This window comes from Malaclemys terrapin, chromosome 5 (assembly GCF_027887155.1).
Source record: "Malaclemys terrapin pileata isolate rMalTer1 chromosome 5, rMalTer1.hap1, whole genome shotgun sequence".
Classification (NCBI taxonomy): Eukaryota; Metazoa; Chordata; order Testudines; family Emydidae; genus Malaclemys; species Malaclemys terrapin.
Genome location: NC_071509.1, coordinates 54,419,923 through 54,442,864, shown reverse-complemented (window position 1 = coordinate 54,442,864; position 22,942 = coordinate 54,419,923). Strand labels below are relative to the sequence as shown.

Here is a 22,942-nt window from a genome sequence, read left to right as displayed (position 1 = left end):
TTCTATGGAGATACATGTATGTTATGTTTGCTAGTTTTATGACAGAACTCCTAGAGGATAAGAGTTGGAACAATTCCCCCAAGTTAGTTCCATCCGCACTTTTTGGAAGTAGTTGCAAGTAGAATGAATGACATCAGAACAACTTTGCTTTCATTGTATTGCTGTTCTGGAGATTTGAGTCAAATTTTCAAACGGAAACTGCACTTGAAAGTTTTTCACAAGCAAACCCTACATTTGTGTGTGCAAATCATACTGTGTGTATGTATGTGTGTGTGTGGGGGGGGGGGTTGTTGCTATTTCTTAAGTAGCACGAGTGTGCTTGGCACCATATAAGACACAGATGTAAAAAAAAAAAGGCCTTGCTTCAAAGAGTTTACAAGAAGGGAAACAAACAGAATGACAGTAGTTAATGGGAGTAGCAGAGGAAGGAGATATGTTAGCTCTTTCTCTTACACACACATGTACATTATGTTTTTATATTAAAAAATATATACTGATGTGAGCCACTGCTGCCTAAGGGGCACAGAAGGAGAACTAACTGAACCCCCTGGTTCCTCCCTGCAGAGCCAAGACTTCCAACTCCCACAAGTGGGGTGTGGGCTGGAGTCCAACAGGGACTGCCTCAGCATCCTTAAATAGGAGAAACTCCATAGCCACCTCCTTCACCAGGGGGTTAGAGCCTCAATTGGTCTACTGATATCAGCAGTTCTAGACTCTGTGACAGCTTGTGTGGTTGGATCATTGCCTTTTGGATAGGAGAGGTGAGAGAAAGGAGAGTATTTCAGTAGGAGGTTAGGTAATGGGTAGACTCTAGTATCACCTTCACAGCCCCGGTGCTCACTGACATCAGAATATTCACTCCATGTTGGACCTGCTTTCTGACACCTTTAAAGACTCGTCCTGCCCCTGGACTGCAGAAGAAAGGGTGAGATATTCCTCCTCAGACCCAAATGCTTCCCTAACCCCCACTTGAGGCATCCCAAGGGGAGGGGAACTTGTGGCTTATGTAGAGAGGGAGTTGGGAGGATAGCTTAACTATGGGATACATGTTATATATACTAAAAGGAACTAATCATGTTGGATGGGGGGATGGTTTGGGAATAATCTGTATAGAAGGAATAAAACAAATATACTGTACAAGTGAAAAATAAATAAAATAATATGAAAATAATGGGCAGTGAGCACTGAGTCAGTTTTTCTGGTGTCAGAGGAAATTTTAAGGAAGCATGGTGTTCTGCAGTGATTGGCAATTTTTAACATAATTTATTTTAAACATTTAATTCATTGCCATCTAGTTGTGCACAAACATTGCAGGATATGATTACTGTTATCTCATACTCCCTCCCCACCACCTTCCCCATTTGTGACTTGTCTTTAGTTAGATCCTAGGCTCGTGTCTTTTTATGTGGTTGTACAATGGGGCCCTCATTCAGATGCACATTTTTGGCTGTTACTCTACTTTAAAGAGTTATACAATACAATATATTTCTCAAACTCAAGCAAATGTGAATCTCAATCACTGAGAAGTTTGCACATTCATCTGGGAATGTTCATGGCTGCCTTTCAAAGAGAAATTTTGGGGGAAGAGCGAGTATTATGCATTCCATTTTCTCTGGTAGTTTTCTTTTATTTTGAAGTTATAGTTTCATAATTTAGACATTTGTTACTTCAGGAGTCTGACGCTGATTTGGTAGAGGAAATAATTCAGAACCTTCACAAGGCCCTGCAGTCTCTGGTCTTAAGGGAAGTGTGTCACTGCCTATTGGCATTCCATGAAGCCTGTTAGCCTCTAATCTATTGGCATTCACAGATGCTCAACTTGAAAGCTTAGCAGTGCCTTTTTAGAGCTCTGCCCTGCATTACTTAGGCAGCTTGATGTTCTATATTTGTAGTTTGGCAGTCACCCTAACATAGCAAAGGGTCTGCCACTCTAGCTGATGTAACACTGGGCTGCACTAGGGATCCAGAAGACGACTTCAGCACATGCCCCTGCTTGTTGTTGCCTGTCTTGGCAGACAAACTCCAAGCATTTAACTGGTACTAATCCATAGCATGTCTGTGTGATCAGTGAAATTGCCATTTCTTTTGGTCAGTAACATAGTATTGCCCACAGTGTGTTCATTTTGATTGTAAAGCTATCAGGTGTTATTCCTGGCTGTCCAGAAACTGAAACAGCATCTTGTGCTTCTTTTAGTCAGTCATAAACCTGGTGTTTTTCAGGACAGTTGAACTACAAATGAATCCATGAAATGCATAGAAGATAGATTCACACTGAGAGGCTGTCTGCATTAATAAATATGCCTCTGCAGCAATAGTTTTGGTGCACTGTGCTGTGCTGCAACCTTTCGCTGTGTAGTTTCATTTGTCCATCTTTGCAGTAGATGCTCAGTCACTACTTCAGCCAAACCCTGTATAGCTGCAGATAGGAGGCTGTACATATGAGACTACCAGCACATATCCTATAAACAATGTTTTGAACCCTAAACAAGCACAGCAACATGGCTGGAATGGTAACTGGGATTGTAAAGGGTTGTGGGAACTGCCTCAGGGTGGTTTTCATGCTCTTTGGGCTACCGTAATATTTTGTTGTTATAAGTTGTTTTATTATAGATATTATTATTCCTCTCACTAGGTGCTTGATCCTGCACAATTAAAGTTAATGGAAGCTGTTCTTGGACTTGAATGGGAACAGGATAAGCCATAAGGGCCTGATCCGAAAGCTCAGACTCGCTGGGAGTCTTTTCATTGAGTCCAATAAGCTTTGGATCACTCTCTAGTGGTGCTACATCTCTGAGGTGTAGGTAATTAGTCAGTGTAAAAAAAGTTAAATCCAGTTAGCAGAACTCATTCATTTATCTCTGTAAATAAATAGTTCTAGCCAATCTACCAAAATGGACATGTGCCAGTATAAGAAGACCAGACCAACTCTTCAGTTCCTCAGGAGGAACTTTAATCAGCTAGACTGTGACTAGAATGCATACTTTCAGTACCTGTGACTCAAGGCTCTTAAAGTTGTAGCATGCTTCCATAAGACTACATTCCCCACAGGAGATTGTGGCAGGTGCCAGGGGATCACAATAACTTCCTCAACCCTTGCAGGGCCAAAGGAGTCAGGCAAAGTGACATTTTCATATACACACCTCTCAAAGGGAAGGACGGGTGGTGAGATCTGCACTACTCTGCAAGGAGCAGGTGCAATGAGAGTGACAATAATTTCACGCCCATGCAACGGGGAGTCCAGGGGACGATCAGTGACAATTCTATAACCATGGAGTGATCCCTCTGCCCCAAAATACACTATAATGCAAGTAATCTTTGCCATAATTTGACATATTAACCTCCTGTCACTTCCAGGATTGGGAGAAATGCAAAGATTGCTTAGGACCTCCTTTGCCTAGTCCCTTTAACAGTCCTGAGCATGAGCCTGGTACAAAGGAGGATTGTGTCTTTCATGTTTTTATTCTTATTCTTTCTTCCCTCTGCCTGCCAGTCCCATAGTCGAACCAGCAATAGCTCAGTTTAAAGAACATTTTGAGAATCCTAGAAAACAGGGCAAATGACATTTTCTCTAATATATTTAAGAGTCTAGGTTTTTTGAGGGGGTTTGGTGGGCGGGGGGATTGTTTTTTTGTTTGTTTGGGTTTATTTTTTTGCTGTGAATGAACACAACCCCAAGTTTAATAAATAATAAATATTAGTACTAGTGCCAATGTGCTTGTCACCAGAGATCTCAAAGTGCTTTACAGAGAAGGTACATGTCATTATCCTCACTTTACAGCTGAGAAAAATAAGGCACAAAAAGATACATTGTCTTTCCCAATGTACCTAGCAGGTCATTCCAAGTGAAACCTTGCTTGACTCCATTGTCCATCCCTGTCACTTGTCAAACATGTATTTTTTCCAGTGGGCTGATACAGGGTTTTTTATTTGCCCAATGAGCTTGGGTATCCCCACTGGATACTCACTCTGCCTTACTTCCTTCTGAAGCTTAGCATTCTGACCCAACACTCTTTCATTAAAAACTTGACAAATTAAAGCTTAGAATATACGAACATCATAAGTAGTTGTGCTTCTGCTAACCAGTTAGTACTGTAGTTCGTGTTGAACTGCACTCATTATTTTTCCTTTCATTTTTATAACAGGAGGAAGATAAAATAGTTGGTCTGATCTTATTCAGAGTTTGATGCAGTTGGCCACTAACATCAAGGATTCCCATCCTATTAACTTCAGTGGGCATTGGTCAGGGATAGGCAACCTATGGCACGCGAGCTAATTTTCAGTGGCACTCACACTGCTTGGGTCCTGGCCACCGGTCCAGGGGGCTCTGCATTTTAATTTAATTTAAACTAAGCTTCTTAAACATTTTAAAAACCTTATTTACTTTTCATACAGCAATAGTTTTGATATATATCATAGACCTATAGAAAGAGACCTTCTAAAAACGTTAAAATGTATTACTGGCACGTGAAACCTTAAATTAGAGTGAATAAATGAAGACTCAGCACACCACTTCTGAAAGGTTGCCAACCCCCGGTTTAAACCTTGACACACATGCAAACTGGAGTTACTCCAGTGCAGTCAGTGGATTTACTTCAATTTACACTGGTGCAACTTAAAGCAGAATTGGCACCTTCTTGTCATCTGACTTAACTAACATACTAGAGAGAAGATGTTTTTATGGTCTCAGATGGATTATGGAAGAGAGAAATCAGTCAGTAGCAAAGATGAATTAGTTTAAGTAACAAGCTTGGAAGGATATTGGCAGAAATAGAATTCTAATTGGAAAAAAATAGCTTGATCGTCTTATGGGATCTTTTATCTTTGAAGTGATGGGGAGGGATTGTTTATGCATCTGAAAGAGTGAGTGTATTATGTACATAAGTGCATGTGAAGAAATGGTTTCATTTTTCATTTTTTGCCTGAATAGCAGAAAAGATTAACAACAAACTTTTTACTTCTCATTTTACGTAGTCCAACTTAGAATTATAGAATATTAGGGTTGGAAGGGACTTTAGGAGGTTATCTAGTCCAACCCCCTGCTCAAAGCAGGACCAATCCTCAACTAAATCATCCATATCTTACTTAGTAGTATTTATAATTCTCATCTTGCTCATAGGCCATCTTACATTAAGTCACTAAGTTTAGAGTCCTCAGAGAGCTCATCTGAAAGTTGAAACCAGTAGTTCCTGATCCTTGCACCCACCATTGCTTTTTGTAAGAGCTTCTGAAGCTGTTAGGAATTAAAGGTCATTATGGCTCTGTGTATATTTGGGCTATTTGGCCAAATTAGCTTGCCATGGTGGCCTGGTGGGTGGTGATGAGCACATCTGGTTCCATTTCCTTGCAGCTACCACAGTAAAATGTGATTTCAAGCACAAAGTTTCACTATCCACCACCTGGGGAAATTCTCCACAGGGAAATAACTTTTCCCTGCCCTTGCATTAAGATCATTCGAGCTGATACTCTCTTTGCTCTAATTGCATCACACCATCTCCATTTTCATCTCTTTCAGATGTAACAATTTCCAGTGTAAGCCAGGAACCAGTTCACAATATTTATGAACAAATTAGGCTGTAAAATTCTTCAAGACAAGGACTGACTCCCACAATGTGTTTGTGCAGTGCCTACCACAATGTGTTTGTGCAGTGCCTAGCACAATAGGGTCTGATTATGTCCTCTCTGTGGCACTGCTGTACATCTACTAACAAGAATACAGTATAAAGCTTTGTTTGCTTATTAAAATTGCATAGTAATGGGTAAAATTTGATGCTTTTAGGGAATAAGAGGAATTCCTTTTACATTACGCAGTATGCTGTAGCTATATGGTCAGATTAATAACTTCTGGCAAATCTATCTCAAATGTATTTAACAAAATAAATTAAAAAGGTAGCAATACATGGCTTTTGTGTATTATACTCAGACTAGACAGCAATTTAAAAATAGTACTGTTATATTGTGCATTCTAATGGGACAATAAAATGTAACAGGGATAGCAAAGCAACTTGTTCACCATTTGATAAATCAGTTACATGTACACACTGCTACATATTTCAAAATGTAAGCTCAAAATATGTGCCTTGCACTTGGTACGGAAGGTGGTGAGGTTTGGGGTGATCCTTAGATCCTGTGGGAGTTCGTTCCATGGTCTCAGACAAGCCCCTGAGAAATCACACAGACCCCACATTTGCAAATACAAATTGCTCATTTTCATGTTCAGTTTCTCAATGTGCATGTGAAAAAATACCTTTGTTTTTTACTGAGGCTGCAAGAAAGATGGTGCTTGAGCTTCTTCTCATATTCTTCCACCACAATCATAGCTTTTTCCAGTGTTGGGCACATGATATGGCTCAATCTGTAGTGCTGGCGAGATCTTCTATGGTGCACAGTTCCTCCAGGAGCTGGCAGACCAACAGATGTTCCATGGTTTGTGTTTCACTGCAGTCACATGTGTCTGGGCCATTGAAATAGCTGCACTTCCGCATATTAACTTTTGACTAGACAGCTGTATGAAGGCAGTTTAAACATCTCCAGATCAACCAATCCTTCTCCACACCTGTGGGAAGGCGTTTGGCAACGTTGATGTGCATTTTGAAATCCTTGTCAAGTATTTCGAACAGTGTGCACCACATTTCCAGTCTTGTACACGTCAGTGATTTTTTTAAATGGTTCCATTGCAGCTAGGAAGCTTTTTTGCAATTTCTGGCAGCTAACTGGTGCACTGGAGCTCAGCAGAAAGGCACCACCTACAACTGTTTCCAACAATATAGGAGAACAATTTTGAAGCCTGATTGTTCACTGAGAAGAAAAGGAAATGGAAGTAAAATTTCTATATTGAGATGGCTCGCACCTGCCTCACTGACTGATGGGAAGGACCCACCCATTTGTCTGAAGTAATTTTGCCACTTCACAGAAAATAGTGAATTAAGAGTTTGTTTTGACATTGTGAAACCACTGCTCCTGGTCAGCACAAGTATTTCAAGATATTTGAACCAACATCTCTCCAGAAAAGAATCCCTTTCTGTCTTGTCTCAGTCAGTTTTCAATATTAAATAAATTTATGGGCTTAGGTTGTTACCTCTTGGTCAAAAGAATTTCAGTAGAGTACCTAATTAGGATGGACTGCAGGAAACTAGTGAGATGCCAGAACTGTGCTGAGTGGAGAGAGGATAATTAGTGCCTAGAATTAGTGAATCAGGATGTTTATAAAAGCAGGAAATAGGCTTAAAATAGTTTTCTCAGAAGTAAGACAATCACTTTCAATTAAAAGTGAGTTTTCTTGAAACCTAAGAGACACATTACAGTTCGTGCAGTGATGTTACACTGTCACATAGAGCTATATAGAACTCCCACCCAAACTATTTCTTTGCCTGTTTTCCATAATAATTGCACATTCTGACAGCAGTTCTTTTATCTATTCAGCACATATACTGAAAGCCTGAACCTGATTTTTCACCAGCATAATTTCATTAACTTTAATGGAGTTACTCCAGATTTACACTAGTGTATGTGAGATCAGAATTATAAAGTATAAGCTATAAATTATTAGCTGTAAGAGGGCTAAGAGAATGCCTTTCTCTCACCAGGCATGTGTAATTCCCATTGGAATTAATGGTAATTACGTATCCATTTGAAGGAGAATATATAGTAAACCTACAGTTAATCCTTCATACGTTTTTGCAGCTAAAGATTAAAAGTCGGATTTTAATTTACACTAAAGGCCTTTTATGCTGCCTGGTAGTTTACACCTCTTTTAACCCCTCTTTCCTTCAGTGTAAAGGGACCTTAGTATAAATAAGGCTATGTCTACACTACCAGCACTACACCAGCATCGCTGTAGCACTGCAGCTACACTGCTGTAGTGTGTGTAGACACTTGCTACAGCACAGAATGGCGTTTACTATCGCTTAGAAAACCCACTGCCCATACAGGTGGTTCATATGTTGACAGAAGAATTCTTCCATTGACCTAGTGGTGTCTATAGGTCATCTTAACTACTTAAAATAAATAATATATGGAGATATACGTATCTCATAGAACTGGAAGGGACCCTGAAAGGTCATCAAGTCCAGCCCCCTGCCTTCAGTAGCAGGACCAAGTACTGATTTTGCCCCAGATCCCTAAGTGGTCCCCTCAAGGATTGAATTCATAACCCTGGTTTAGCAGGCCAAGACTTAAACCACTGAGCTATCCCTCCCCTACAGGGATGTGAATGTTTCACACTTCTGAGCGATGTAGCTAGGTCAACCTAAGTTTTAGGTGTGGATCTGGTCTAAGAATCAGGTTCTGGAGCTTTAGAAGTCACTGCTTTGTTGGTCCAGGGTGAGGATGGGTGCTGCACCCGCAGAAATGGCTGAAAACATTCTGCATAAGGAGAACACAGGCAGGCAGAATGTCTCAGTGTGTTCTAAGTGAGCGTATATGAGAGGGGAGCAACGGCTAAACCCTTTAAAAGGGTGAATTATGTATACCCCTCAGTGCCAGTCATGGTCCCCCTCAGCTGGTGCGTGGTAGGGCTACAGTCCCATCCTCCCTTCTCCCCTTGGTGATGTGTAGCTGGTGGTACTGTGAGCCTTTGACACTTGCACTAAGGACTAAAAATGAGGATTCTGTCTGGACCACAGAGCACGCTAAGAAAAATAATTGAATATATACACATTCCTCTGTGAAAAGACTGTATGAGAAATTACTGGAGGAAAGTAGTCTCAGAAAAAATTAAAGGGTGTTCAAAATCAGTTGTAATGGAAATCTAGTTACAGCTTGTCACTACCATGGCTCCATAATCATTTCAAGGAGAATGAAGATCTGTTTGCATCCCTTCTTAGACTTAATATAACTTCTTTGGTTGTTTGCAGTTACAGTTGAAGGAGCACTTCAGATATTAGTATTCCTGTGATAAACTACAGCAAACTGAAACAACACACAGTTTAAAAAGGGAAGAAGTTATCAAAACTCAACTCAGACTCATGCATTAAGCAGATGGGCATTGTAAAGTGTACTCAGGTAGAATTTAAGATAAAAGCTCAAAATTACACATGCAAGACTTTGAGACATTTCAATAAAAATGGTATAAGATGACATCAATTAGTAAGGGAAGGAAAGAACAGATTTGACTTTTTTCTCCTTAAACACTTGAAAAATAGCTATGAAACTAAGAATCTAAATAACTCGGTATTTAGACAGAGGCCATTAAGCTAGACAAATAGTGATATAAATTAATCTAGTTTTTCCTGCCTTTAGTCTGCACGGTCACAGATTCCTTACATCAGCCTACATAGTAGTATGGCTTGCTTCTTTTTTCCTCATTTCAGAATATATCCACCAAACATTCAGAGCTCCTTGGAAAGCAGGATTTCTGAAAATCCTCAGAAAACATTTGACACCTACACAGCAGCTTTTCCTAGAAGATTGTGTGTGTTGTACAAACAGCAATTTTCAGATTGCAAAACGAGGCGGGCCAAATCCAACCCTGGTGTAATACCATGAACTTCATTGGAGCAATAGGCACTATTTAATATGATCCTATCACTTCATGTGAGCAGGAAGGATATCATTAGTTTTATTAAACCAGTTTCTGCTCTCATTTACACCATTTTTAAGTGTACAGTACCAGTAATTCTACTGACTTCAATAGAGTTATACCTAATTTACTGCAAAAGTTTCTACTTTGAGTGCTTGCTTTCTTCCATTATCTTTGTTGGTTATATTTCAGTAATATGGAAGTAGCTCATTGTAGGTATAACATTATGAACATTTCTAAGAGTGCTTTATTATAGTCTACTCCCTCTCCTCATCCACATTCTTTAAATACCAGCAGTGATCATACCAAATATTTATGAAGATACCTTATAATCACTTTGTACTGGCAGTGAGTGAAATAAATGTGTTATTACTCAATATTTACAAGACATCAAAGTGATTTCTTAGAAAGTAATGAAATTTCCCTCCTGGTCTGTATGCATGAAATCAGTGAACCTAAAACTAGAAAAGCCTCATTAACAGGAACAACAAAGTTGCCACTGTCCTTCATGAGTGAGCAGCAGCAACAGATGAGATCAAAGGTGCCTTGCCTCCTCAATAGTGCCTGTACATCTGTTTTCTTTATATCCAATGTGTTATTTAGCTTGTTGTTTGGCAACATCAAAGCTTTTAGAAATTACATTTTTTCTATAGATTGCAACCCATCTTTATCTAAGGTATAAAAGCACTATGACCTCAAGTTCTTTACTAGTTTGATTGACATGATTTGTCTTGTAGTTTAACACGGGACTTGTGAATAAGATGCTCATCACCTGCCTTGTACTGGCAGTGAGTAAAACTTCCAATTAGACCTGAGCTCGAACTAAAACCCTTTAACCAAATATCACCAAAATTTAGGGTGTTTAAAACTGAGATCCAGATCTGAATGTTGAAGACTGGAGCCATCATTATTTAAAAAATTCATACTTGCACTTTTAAAAAGGAGTGACAAGTCAAGAAGAAAGATATTGAGGTTTAACTTGTGTTGTTCCAGAGCCCATACATATAATCACCATTTTGCAAGATCATCTTTAGTTAGCTTCCAGATTTTGAAATCTAACCAGTACATTTTGGACAAAACTCCCATTGATTTGTGTTGAGTCAATATAACTGGTTTAGTTACCTCAAAGTTTTCAAACATACTATGTTTTGATAGGCATCTTTCACTACGTTTAGGGTTTTTCTAGGGCTTGGCAAAAATGAGAAAAATTATGGAGAAACATTTTAACCAGCTTTGGGTAACAGCTATCCCACAACACTCTTACTCCTTTTTGTACATTTCCCCACAAATATTTGTGCAACCATTTCTTTGTTTGCATAAATGTTTTGGAGGTGCCTTGTCGGAATATGAGTATTCACACATGAACATATGTATTTTTGTGCAAATTAATATATTCATGCTTGAATATCCGTATGTTTGGGCGTAAGGCTTCTAGGGGACAGTGAGATTAGGAGAGTGTCATAAAACTGGTTTTCTGAGACAAAATAAATGAGTACAACATCAGCATGAGCAGCAGTAAAAAGTAGATCAAAAATCAGAGAAGTAGGAGAGAGAGATACTCAATTAGCAGTGTGTTGCCTGGAGACATTTTACATACGTTCCAGCACCTGAACTTGAAATATGATGTATACAGTGTGACCAGACAATGAAGCAGGGGTGCCTTAGCAGTTAAGGGTAACTGTTCTATAGAATAATCTCTACACCCTACACAAGGCCATGCATATGGTCCTGCAGCCATGTTTCCCAACCAGCACTGAAGGCCTACTGTGTGTGGCTGACAGTGATCATGATGAAAGATGACAGAAAAAGTGAGACCAGTTAATTCAATAAAGGTGAAATGTTGTATGAGATAGTTAACACAAGAGTTCCCTAAATCCTGCTTCCATCTAGACCCTGGAACTGAGACCATTAATCAAAAGGGATTTTAAAAGGTTGCACACTTGTTATGTAGCACTGTGCACATACATCTGATTACTAAGTGTGTTGAATGGCTGATAACAGTGTGACATAGAATAGAGTCCAGTAGATTCAATCCATGCCCTTTGGCAGATATATAAAATAGTATGTGTAGGATGTAGGAATACTTGAGTCACACTGGCTCGAGCCCCGATGGCCAAGCTTGTTAAATGAGCTAGACATGTTTCTGAGTGACCCCAGCCTACATAAGGACTGCACATACACAAGCACACACATTTACTTTAGGAGAATGTAATAGGAGGAGAAGATTGAATTTAAAGTCGGATAGGCAACCAATAAACTTGTCTTAAATCTTTCCCTTTCCTCAGGAAGGACCCAGATAATTTCAAATCTAGGGTTTAATTTTGTAGCCAAATATATATGCTCTTTCTTTTTCAAAAGAGGACAGGAGAGGATTTGTGATGTCGCAAGCCTGTTTGTTTCCCCCTATTTTTATCACTCCCCAAGTGCTCACCACCATACCCCTGATTTAATGATATCTTTATAAAACTAATCATGGAACAATTGCAAGTAAAAATCTTCATTCATTTATCTATAATTCGCACACACATAAAAATTAAAATGGACAAATACAGTGTATTGTCTGCTATTAATAATTCAGCCAGATGCACAGCTTAAGTATCAGAATGGATCTGGATATGTCAAATTAATTTTTTTCTCCCAATTAATCCCATAGTAATCACAATGGAGGACATATGTATTGGAAAATTGTAGAGCTTAGAAGTTTAATTGTTTAATTAATTTTATTCTCAATAATATAGCTAGGATTGAAGATTTGGGGCATGAGAAATAAGTCCAAATAGATTTTGCAAGCAAAGGGTCAAATTGTGCTTCACTGAATGCTTATTGATTCAGTGTTGGTTGTGTATGTGAATGAGTAAAGAATTTGGCTTAGTGTCACTTGCAAGTATAGCCCCTGATCTTGTAAACTCACTTAGACACATACTGTGAATAGTTCCTTTGCCTTCAGTGGACCTACTCAGAGTGCATGAAATTAAGTGGGGGCATCAGTGCAGGATGAAGCTGTGTTTCTTTCTCAAAATTTCAGGTGATTTAAACTGGCCACCTGTATATTAATCAGATAATTGCAGTATACACTTATCAATCCATGACAATCAATAGTCTTCTTTTAATGATACCATATGAGTTACTCTAAATATATGCACCTTTATGTAATCCAGATTTTCTTTCATTCTTACAGGAAGCTGCATATCATTGGTAAAAGCCCAGCATCTTGAAATTTAAATAATGGGGCTATCAGATTTTGTATCATTAGGACAGACTAATAATTAGCCAGGCCACTACAAGCAAGATATTTTGAATTATAGTTCATGGCTATCAGCCAAGGTAGGCTATTAATATCCAGACACACAATGAATGTCAAAGAGTAAATGCAATCTGATAGAACTTTGGCAACTTCATGCCACCTTTATTAGACATAGACTGTAATCTAACAATTTTTCTTTTTATTCCAAATGAAAAAAAAGGGATCAGGATAACCTGATCGCATGATATTCTTATTGATAAACTAGGCAAATACAATTTAGATGGGGCTACTATAAGGTGAGTGCATAACTGGCTGGATAACCGTACTCAGAGAGTAGTTATTAATGATTCCCAATCCTGCTGGAAAGGTATAACAAGTGGGGTTCAGCAGGGGTCTGTTTTGGGACCGGCTCTGTTCAATATCTTCATCAACGACTTAGATATTGGCATAGAAAGTATGCTTATTAAGTTTGCAGATGATACCAAACTGGGGGGGGATTGCAACTGCTTTGGAGGACAGGGTCATAATTCAAAATGATCTGGACAAATTGGAGAAATGGTCTGAGGTAAACAGGGTGAAGTTTAACAAAGACAAATGCAAAGTGCTCCACTTAGGAAGGAACAATCAGTTTCACACGTACAGAATGGGAAGAGACTGTCTAGGAAGGAGTACGGCAGAAAGGGATCTAGGGGTTATAGTGGACCACAAGCTAAATATGAGTCAACAGTGTGATGCTGTTGCAAAAAAAGCAAACATGATTCTGGGATGCATTAACAGGTGTGTTGTGAGCAAGACACGAGAAGTCATTCTTCCGCTCTACTCTGCACTGGTTAGGCCTCAACTGGAGTATTGTGTCCAGTTCTGGGCACTGCATTTCAAGAAAGATGTGGAGAAATTTGGAGAGGGTCCAGAGAAGAGCAAAAAGAATGATTAAAGGTCTTGAGAACATGACCTATGAAGGAAGGCTGAAAGAATTGGATTTGTTTAGTTTGGAAAAGAGAAGACTGAGAGGGGACACGATAGCAGTTTTCAGGTATCTAAAAGGATGTCATAAGGAGGAGGGAGAAAACTTGTTCACATTAGCCTCTAAGGATAGAACAAGAAGCAATGGGTTTAAACTGCAGCAAGGGAGGTCTAGGTTGGACATTAGGAAAAAGTTCCTAACTGTCAGGGTGATTAAACACTGGAATAAATTGCCTAGGGAGATTGTGCAATCTCCATCTCTGGAGATATTTAAGAGTAGGTTAGATAAATGTCTATCAGGGATGGTCTAGACAGTATTTGGTCCTGCCACGAGGGCAGGGGACTGGACTCGATGACCTCTTGAGGTCCCTTCCAGTCCTAGAATCTATGAATCTATGAAACCTGTCCATGTAAACAAAGTATATCTCAGAGACTGCTTTGCATTCCATGCTCTTATACAACATTTAAGATCAGGTAAGGAATTTGAGATGTCCCCAGATATCTATGTCTGGCCATTCTCAAGGGAGGATCACAGACTCTGGAACTTACTGCTCTCCCTTTGTCCAGTGAAGCCCAGTTAGCTGGCCTTCAGGACATGCCGCCAGGTCTGTTGATGTAGACTTTTACTGAGGGGGTGGGTTAAGTGAGAAGGGCTGTTTTGGGCTGATTGTGGACAGGGGAGAAGCTCTTAAGTATTGTCCGTGTTCTGAACATTAGTCTAATTTGATTGTGATATGCATTTTTAAATAGTAAGTGACTGATTCTCCAGTCTGTGACATTGAGATCAATGGAGTTACGCTGATGTAAAATGGGTACAATGGTGTGGAGAATCAAGCTTTTAATGCACATCCATCCAGAAATATGTGATAGGAACACTACATAACTTGAAATATATGTGTTTACATGTATATAGTGTTTTTGTGTATGGTCCAACATTACACACACAACCTTCAGATTATCACTTGATCGGGTGAACCAGCTTCCTGCATCTGCAGAGAACAGGCACAAGCAGATTCACTCACCTCTCTCCTCTGTGGGCAACCCCTGGGAAGCTGGCTGGTGCAGGTTTCAAAATACAGAAGATATTTCTGACCTCTGGAAACCTAAAGTTTCCCATAATGGGGTTTTGATAACTGAGGTCTGACGTATGTGAAGTGGAACATTCACCACCAGTGCTGCCTAGTAGACAAGCTGGGGTGTGGCAGGTTGTCTTCCTCCTGGGCATCCTCCTTTCTCACTCGTTTCAAGAAAGATGCTGGGCTTTTACCAATGATGTGAAGCTTCCTGTAAGAATTAAAGAAAAACTGGATTACATAAAGGTCTGTCCTCTGGCTGGGTCACACATTGAAGGCCACCGCTTTTGGGGTACACATAAAAGGTCCAATGATGTGGAAGTCTTCAGAAGTCAGCAAGGCCTTCAGAGCTTCCCCTTTGGGTCGGGATCTTGAAGTCTTGACCCTTGTACCTTCAGAGTCTTCCCCAGCTAGGCTCCACACTATTGGATAGACTTATGTCATTGTCCCCTTTATAGGGGTTGGTAGGGAACCCGCCCTCTCCACCAGACTCCAATGGTAGTCAGCTAAGCCCCTGCACCTTGGGGTGCTATGCAGCTGCTTCCCTGGATCACTTCTTATTGATGCCCCCTTTTTTCTCAGGGTAAAGAACTGAACACAAAAATAAAGTCTCTGACCTTCAAAAGACCCAAGTTCTTTTTTGCAGGCTTGTTCAGGTCAATATTTCCAAGCCTCAGGCAGCAAGAGCTCCTGTGGTGCTCTTTCCCAGGAGTTCAGAGCACAGGTCATCTCACTTCCCCTATCTGCCTGCCACTGAGCTATGCTGCTTCCCTTTTTAAGCTCTCCCTCCAACTTCTGCAGGCTTTGCAGGTCCGGTGGGCCTGGGCCACCTAGACCCAGAGCAGCTCCTTAACCCTTTCTTCTCTAGTATGGGGTTTGTATACCCCATCACAATCTATGACAAATCATTGAAAAGAGGTGTTGAGATCACTGTAGCTACGTTTACATTTCCCAGTAAATGAAGTTCTATGTAATAATTAAAGCTGAATGGGCAATATCAAACAGGTAATTTATTCAGCAACTTTTACCTCTAGTTCTATCCACAGAATGTCCATGAGCAGATCATAACCTTCTCAAATGGGGCTGTTACTTAAAAGTATTCAACGAAGTTTTCACATATTTCATTTACTCTGTGTGTTATTATTTGAAACCCAAAATTTGAGTTGTATTGCTGAGTTGTGGTTGGTTGGTCACAAAGTATTGTTGCTGTCCCTAATAGACAATTGGCTGGTATGGAGGGGGTAGTCCTATGGCCCTATTCTCTCCCTGCCCCATATGAGGCGGCTTCTTCCAAGCTGGTTTAATGAAGGGTCTGTTCTGTGGGTGCAGTGATTGTGCTAAACCCTGTTTATGGACTCAAAAAGGGAAGCCTTTGCACGACTGCATGGGGTCAGACATATTCTCACAACAACATTTTTAGATGTTTACATTCTTCACCCTTTTCTCTAGTGAGACATGATGGGTGAAATCCTGCCCCATTGAAGTCCGAGGGAATTTTGTCATTGACTTTGGTGAAGCCAGGATTTCACCCCCTCTGCTTTCTGAGAAGAGAGCATTTAAAAATGAGCAAAATAACATGAAATATTTAACCCAAAGAGCGACATCTTTTGTAAACAAGATTTAGCAGTCTTAGAGGGAATTTCCTGCTGTTGACCAGCTTGTTTTGAACACCAATGACCTTGCTGTACAATTCTATTCTGAGAGAAGCCATTCATCTCTGTCCTAGAATCAGTTGCTTTGATGGCAGTTGCGGCTGGGGAGGGTGGATAAGGAAATCTAGAGACACTCATTCCAGTTGTGGGGTCTGCTGATAACTAGCCCAGACTATGTGCAGGCTAGTCTCTACCACTTTAAACACTGCTTGGAAGGAAATAGTTTCTGTGAGGAAGGAAGAAAAGGATCTATGAAAAAAACCCAGAATTTTCTAAGTATAGCATTAACCTAGGACGACCTCATGTTGCATCCCATTGTCAGTGCTCCACAGCAAATGACATGTTAAGCATGTCTCAACATGCATTCCCTTTAAACACATATAAATATGTTCCTGAAATTATTGTCATTGGTATTTGTAGCATTCAGACACTCTTCAGGCTTTCAGTTCGTAATAAGCAGATGAATACACACCATTTGTTCCCACTTTGCAAATAATGTTACATTCCTCAACCAGAAAACATATTCTGTAAACCTGGGAGTGTAATGGCCATTTCATGGGCACTCTCTTCTGAACACCCGGGTGGAGGTCTATTCACAGAAACAAATGCCTATGGGGGTGGGGGGTGCGGGGGGGGGGAAGGTGAGGGAGGACTGATTTGTTTAGTTCAGTCTTTTACATGTTTTCATGTTTACCCAGGAAGGAATGCTTTCAGGTTTGTAATCTTCCTCCTATAAAGATATGAGCTATCCGCAGTCAGATTATATTTTAATGGATTCACACACTCTGCAAGATACATAATCATTTCTCTTCTGTCCTCTTGGAGTTGGCTGACCTCCCATTCTCCATGTATCACAAATGTTTGTAGCATAACATTGTTTTCATGTGTCAAATATTTTATAGCTGTCAGCGTCTGAAGCCATTCCAAAAATTGCATAATCATATCATGGGAATTTAGTGTAAAATAGAGACAGAAAGAACTAGCTTCTTAACCATACTGTAAATTTAGTATCCTCTTATTAGGGTTGATTTCTTCAGCCATTCTTAACGTTTCATAGCAAATCTTTTTATTTTGTTTCTGTGTTACTGAATAATAGAAAACAGCCCACATTGCTCTCCCAAAATAATGATTAGTAACATCAAAAAAGTGAATAGAGTTTGTGTAGCTACGGGCTAAATATTGTATCTGAACAGCTGGGACCAATTTCAATAAAGCCAAACTAAAATATTTCCATACAAAAATTTAATTCTCTTCATTTTAGAAACTGTACCTTCTGTAAATGCAGTAAAATGGAGAGCTAGATGTTTATTGAATTTAGTTGTTCCAAAGGCTTCTGTACGTGTATGGGTGGCTATATGAATTCTTTATAAAGCTTGTGTTTAAAATGGCTTAGAAAAGAATTCTTAAGATATTGGTTTGTGTTGATATTTAGAGTTGGCGCACTGAGCTCAGTCATTAAACTCTAATTTAATATCCTTTGCTTTTGTTATATTTAATGAGGGCCACTGGTGGGAAAATGTTCAATATTTCTTACTGGCATTGCTTAATTTCTATAAAAGTATATCTCATAACATGCTATGAAATTCCTGGAATCATTCATGGCAAAACTCCCACTGCAGCAGGATTAGGCCCTCTATACAAAGGCATACAGTAGTCCTACTACTTTCATTTCATAGGGCCTGGTCCAAAGCCCACTGAAATCAGTGAGAGTCTTTCCATTAACTTTAATGGGTTCTGGATCAGACATAAAATCCCAGATGCCTTCAAGATGGAGGATTCACTTACCTTACAGTCATGACAATTCTACACTCAGTTACACATGTGCAATTCCCACTGAAATCGACATAAAATGCATATGCCTATCTGAGCACAGAATTAGGACTTTACTAATAAAAAATGTAGCACAGACACTCTTCATATTTAGTTAATTATAGTTCAGTAATCTGTTCTGACTCTTGGGACAAAGTTCTGTTCTCAGTTACATACATTCTTTGGTGACTTCATTGCTGTAACTCTGGATATATGCTGGTGGAAATGGAAGCAGAATTTGTCTTCTGTTTTACACATATATTTTAACTGCCCCACAGATTTCCAGTTCAGAAAGGTGGGTTCTCTGGCAACAGGGTGTTGATGTGAAGCAAAGACAATTTACAAAATATGTAACAGCCCACTCATATTAAGACAGAATGTATCTGACTTTATACTTAATTCGGTACAAAATAAGGAGTGTGGATTTTCCTTTTTGTGACCATAGTACGTAACAGTTAAATGCCGACTGTGCACCTCACACAGCATTCACCACAAAAAGAGTTTACATTAGGGAGAGGCAGCTGCCTCAACCACTGACAACTTATGCAAATTGTTTAAAGCAACATCAGCATTCATAGCTTTCTCAACAAAGTCTGGTCATACATGTTACTTTGAATGCCATGAAAGCCATAGCCTTCCCTGCTGTGCTATTGGTACCCTTGTGCATTGTTGGGCACATTTTAGATCAGTTCAGAACACCCTGAGGAAAATTAACAGTAATGCTCAAAATGAAGAAACTAATTGTTTCAGAAAATTCCTCTGCAGTCCCAGTTGTTAGACCCTGGAACCTGGAACAGAAAGCAGATGGAAATAAATCTAGAAATTAGTTTGAAACAATGCCCTACAGTGCATCACCTCCCTGGAATTCTGTATGCCGGACATAGGGAAATAGAAATAGCAAGAGTGTTGCTATTAGTAAGAGTGTTAACGAAAAATAACTGAAAGATGAAGGCATGTAGCTGTTTTTGAAAGAAAGTATGTTTGGGCCTTAAAATCTATATTCTCCTCTTGCACATATGAAACTCGGGAAAAACAGTGCAAAAATAGTGAGAGATCAGAATCACACCCCTTGTTCACAATTAATTCTTATGTAAAAATGGCTCTGTAGTATTTTGTATTTCAGTATGACTCCTAGGTGATCCATGGCATATGTACCAGACATAAGAATGTGCTAAAGCTATGAAGCGGCAGCTGTGCTGTATAGCATTCTTGAATATTTTTGTGACTGTAGACAATTTGCTCCTTTGGAACAGAAATCCTAATATCCCTGATTCCCACATTCCCTGTCTTCAGTTGTTATATGAATACTGAAAGGGTGTTCAGTTCTGTACAGAACACAGAGGAACACATGCTCCCTGTCTAGGATATCTGACAATGTAGGTAAACACAATGTAGATACATAGAGAAATGTGTGATCTGAAGCTCACCAAGCAGTGCAGGTTTACTTGTTTTCTTCTTTAATAAACAAATATGATACACTTCTTTGCAGAAGGAATGTGTATGTCAACAATGATATGAAGGAGAGCGTTGGCAGCCGATGCACTGGAATGCAGAAGGAAATGCAGGAATAAAGGGCAACATGGAAACATGCTTGGCACATGTATCTCATCCCAGGGTCAAAAATCTAACTTCATAGAATTGTAGAAGTGTAGGGCTAGAAGGGACCTCAAGCAATCATCTAGTCCATCCTCCTGTGGTGAAGACAGTATGATGTATAATGCTGTCCAATTTTACCTAGGATCAGGGCCGGTGCTACCATTAAGGCAAACTAGGCAGTTACCTAGGGCGCCAAGATTTGGGGGCACCAAAAAGCGGCGCCCCCAATTTTTTTTACAGCGTTCCTGGGCTGGGCTGCCGGCGGCATGCTGACACATGCGGCTCAGACTCCCTCTCCCAGCGTAGCGGCTGCTCCACTTCTCCCGCCTCCCAGGCTTGTGGCGCCAATCAGCTGTTTGGCGCTGCAAGCCTGGGAGGGGAGGAGAATTAGAGCAGGGGCGGTGTGCTTGGGGAGGAGGTGGAGCAGAGGTGAGCTGGGGTGGGGAGCTGCCGCACGGCTCCCGGGGGGGGGGAATCTGCCGCGAGGGGGGGCGCTTCAGGGCGGGGGGGGAGCTGCCGCGGGGAGGAGCGCCTCAGGACGGGAGGGGGGCAGGGAGCTGCCACAGGGCTGGGGGGGCACAAGGTGGAAGTTTCGCCTAGGCCGCGAAACTTCCTTGCACCGGCCCTGCCTAGGATAAATGAGTATGTTCTAAGTCTGTGATATGGAAGTTCCATATGTTAAACAACAAGCGGGCACGAGATGAAACTATTTAGGTACATCTACACTGCAATTGGAGGTGTAATTTCCAGTTCAGTTAGATGTACGTGCACTAGCTTTGGTCGAGCTAACATGCTAAAAATAGCAGTGCAGCTGCAGCAGCATGGTCAGCAGTTTGGGCTAGCTGCACAAGAACAATCCTGTCCGAGATCCTAGGTCCATACTGGAGTAGCTCGCCCGGGCCGTTGCCCTACCACCAGAGCTACCCTGCTATTCTTTGAGCTAGTGCACTATCAACACCATTACGTATCCATCTACCCTAGCTAGAAATCACACCTCCAGCTGCATTGACCAGATATCATCTGAATTAATCCCTGCTTAGGATGTCATGTAGATGTCGGTATTTTTATCTTATCAGTCTTGCTGGCTGTCACAACTCAGAAAACTCACCAATGAGTTTGCTTATCTAAAGTTTTACCTAACACTAAAGTAGATGTTGTTGGAAGAATAAGTGGTCCAAAACTAAATACACCAAATAGAAATTATGGGTATGATGTAGAAATTACTGGGTGATGTTCATATAACCTGTGTTGTACAGGCAGTCAGACTAGTCAGACTAGATTATCAGAATGGTCACTTCTGGCCTTAAAATCTATGAATATAGGAATCTCTTAGCCCTTTCTCTACTGCCATCACCCCAGATGGAACCTTGGTAGACAACATCATCGTGCTGTGGTAGATAACATGGGCTATCAGTGCTGATTTTCCTAATTTTATGTTTTATAGTATATGGTGATTTGTCAACATAATTCAAATTTCTTTGAAGCCAAATTGAGCCTGTTTGTTCAAGTCGCTACCAAAGTGGGGAAAGGTTTATTCTCACTGCAATGTTTTCTTCCATGATATAAGCTGAGGTTAAAATGATGCAAGGGCTGGGACTGTCATTGTCCAATGATGAACTTTTATTAATTCATAAAACCACTTTAAGAACGAGACAACTTTTGTCTAACTACGTAAATAATTCCCTCTCACCAACCACTAGCCTGCTTCTACTCTGCCCCAAGTCTCTCTCTGTTGTTTCAGCCACATATCTGATCCTGTGAAACTCAACCTGCTGTCAGGCTTGGGATTTATAAAACAGGACATTTCATCTCTTATAGGGATTGACTATAAGGCTCAAAGGTTTTCATCCCATTAGGGTGACCAGATGTCCCGATTTTATAGGGACAGTCCTGATTTTTGGGTCTTTTTCTTATATAGGCTCCTATTACCCCTTACCCCCTGTCCCAATTTTTCACATTTGCTGTCTGGTCATCCTACATCCCATCCTGATATTGACTGGACTTTCCTGCATCCTCCAACCTAGGCTTGCTGGACATTGAAAGTACTTTGAAATATCTTTTAGGACCATCATAACATGATGATGTTGCCCAACTTCATGATGCAACTATAAGGTGGATAGAAAGCTGACTAGATCGTCGGGCTCAACGGGTAGTGATCAATGGCTCCATGACTAGTTGGCAGCCGGTTTCAAGTGGAGTGCCCCAGGGGTCGGTCCTGGGGCCGGTTTTGTTCAATATCTTCATTAATGATCTGGAGGATGGCGTGGACTGCACTCTCAGCAAGTTTGCAGATGACACTAAACTGGGAGGAGTGGTAGATATGCTGGAGGGTAGGAATAGGATACAGAGGGACCTAGACAAATTAGGGGATTGAGCCAAAAGAAACCTGATGAGGTTCAACAAGAACAAGTGCAGAGTCCTGCACTTAGGACGGAAGAATCCCATGCACTGTTACAGACTAGGGACTGAATGGCTAGGAAGCAGTTCTGCAGAAAAGGACCTAGGGGTTACAGTGGACGAGAAGCTGGATATGAGTCAACAGTGTGCCCTTGTTGCCAAGAAGGCTAACGGCATTCTGGGCTGTATAAGTAAGCGCATTGCCAGCAGATCAAGGGACATGATAGTTTCCCTCTATTCAACATTGGTGAGGCCTCATCTGGAGTACTGTGTCCAGTTTTGGGCCCCACACTACAAGAAGGATGTGGAAAAATTGGAAAGAGTCCAGCGGAGGGCAACAAAAATGATTAGGGGGTTGGAGCACATGACTTATGAGGAGAGGCTGAGGGAACTGGGGTTGTTTAGTCTGCAGAAGAGAAGAATGAGGGGGGATTTGATAGCTGCTTTCAACTACCTGAAGGGGGGTTCCAAAGAGGATGGATCTAGACTGTTCTCAGTGGTACCTGATGACAGAACAAGGTGTAATGGTGTCAAGTTGCAGTTGGGGAGGTTTAGGTTGGATATTAGGAAAAACTTTTTCCCTAGGAGGGTGGTGAAGCACTGTAATGGGTTTCCTAGGGAGATGGTGGAATCTCGTTCCTTAGAGGTTTTTAGGGTCAGGCTTGACAAAGCCCTGACTGGGATGATTTAG

The 22,942-nt window shown here is 40.7% G+C and overlaps 1 protein-coding gene across 2 annotated transcripts in view; it reads left to right on the top strand.

The window, feature by feature from the left end:
* The window catches only part of DLC1 (DLC1 Rho GTPase activating protein), a 417,446-nt gene that overhangs the window by 278,552 nt on the left and 115,952 nt on the right, over positions 1 to 22,942 (top strand). The gene's annotated exons all lie outside the window — the stretch shown is intronic.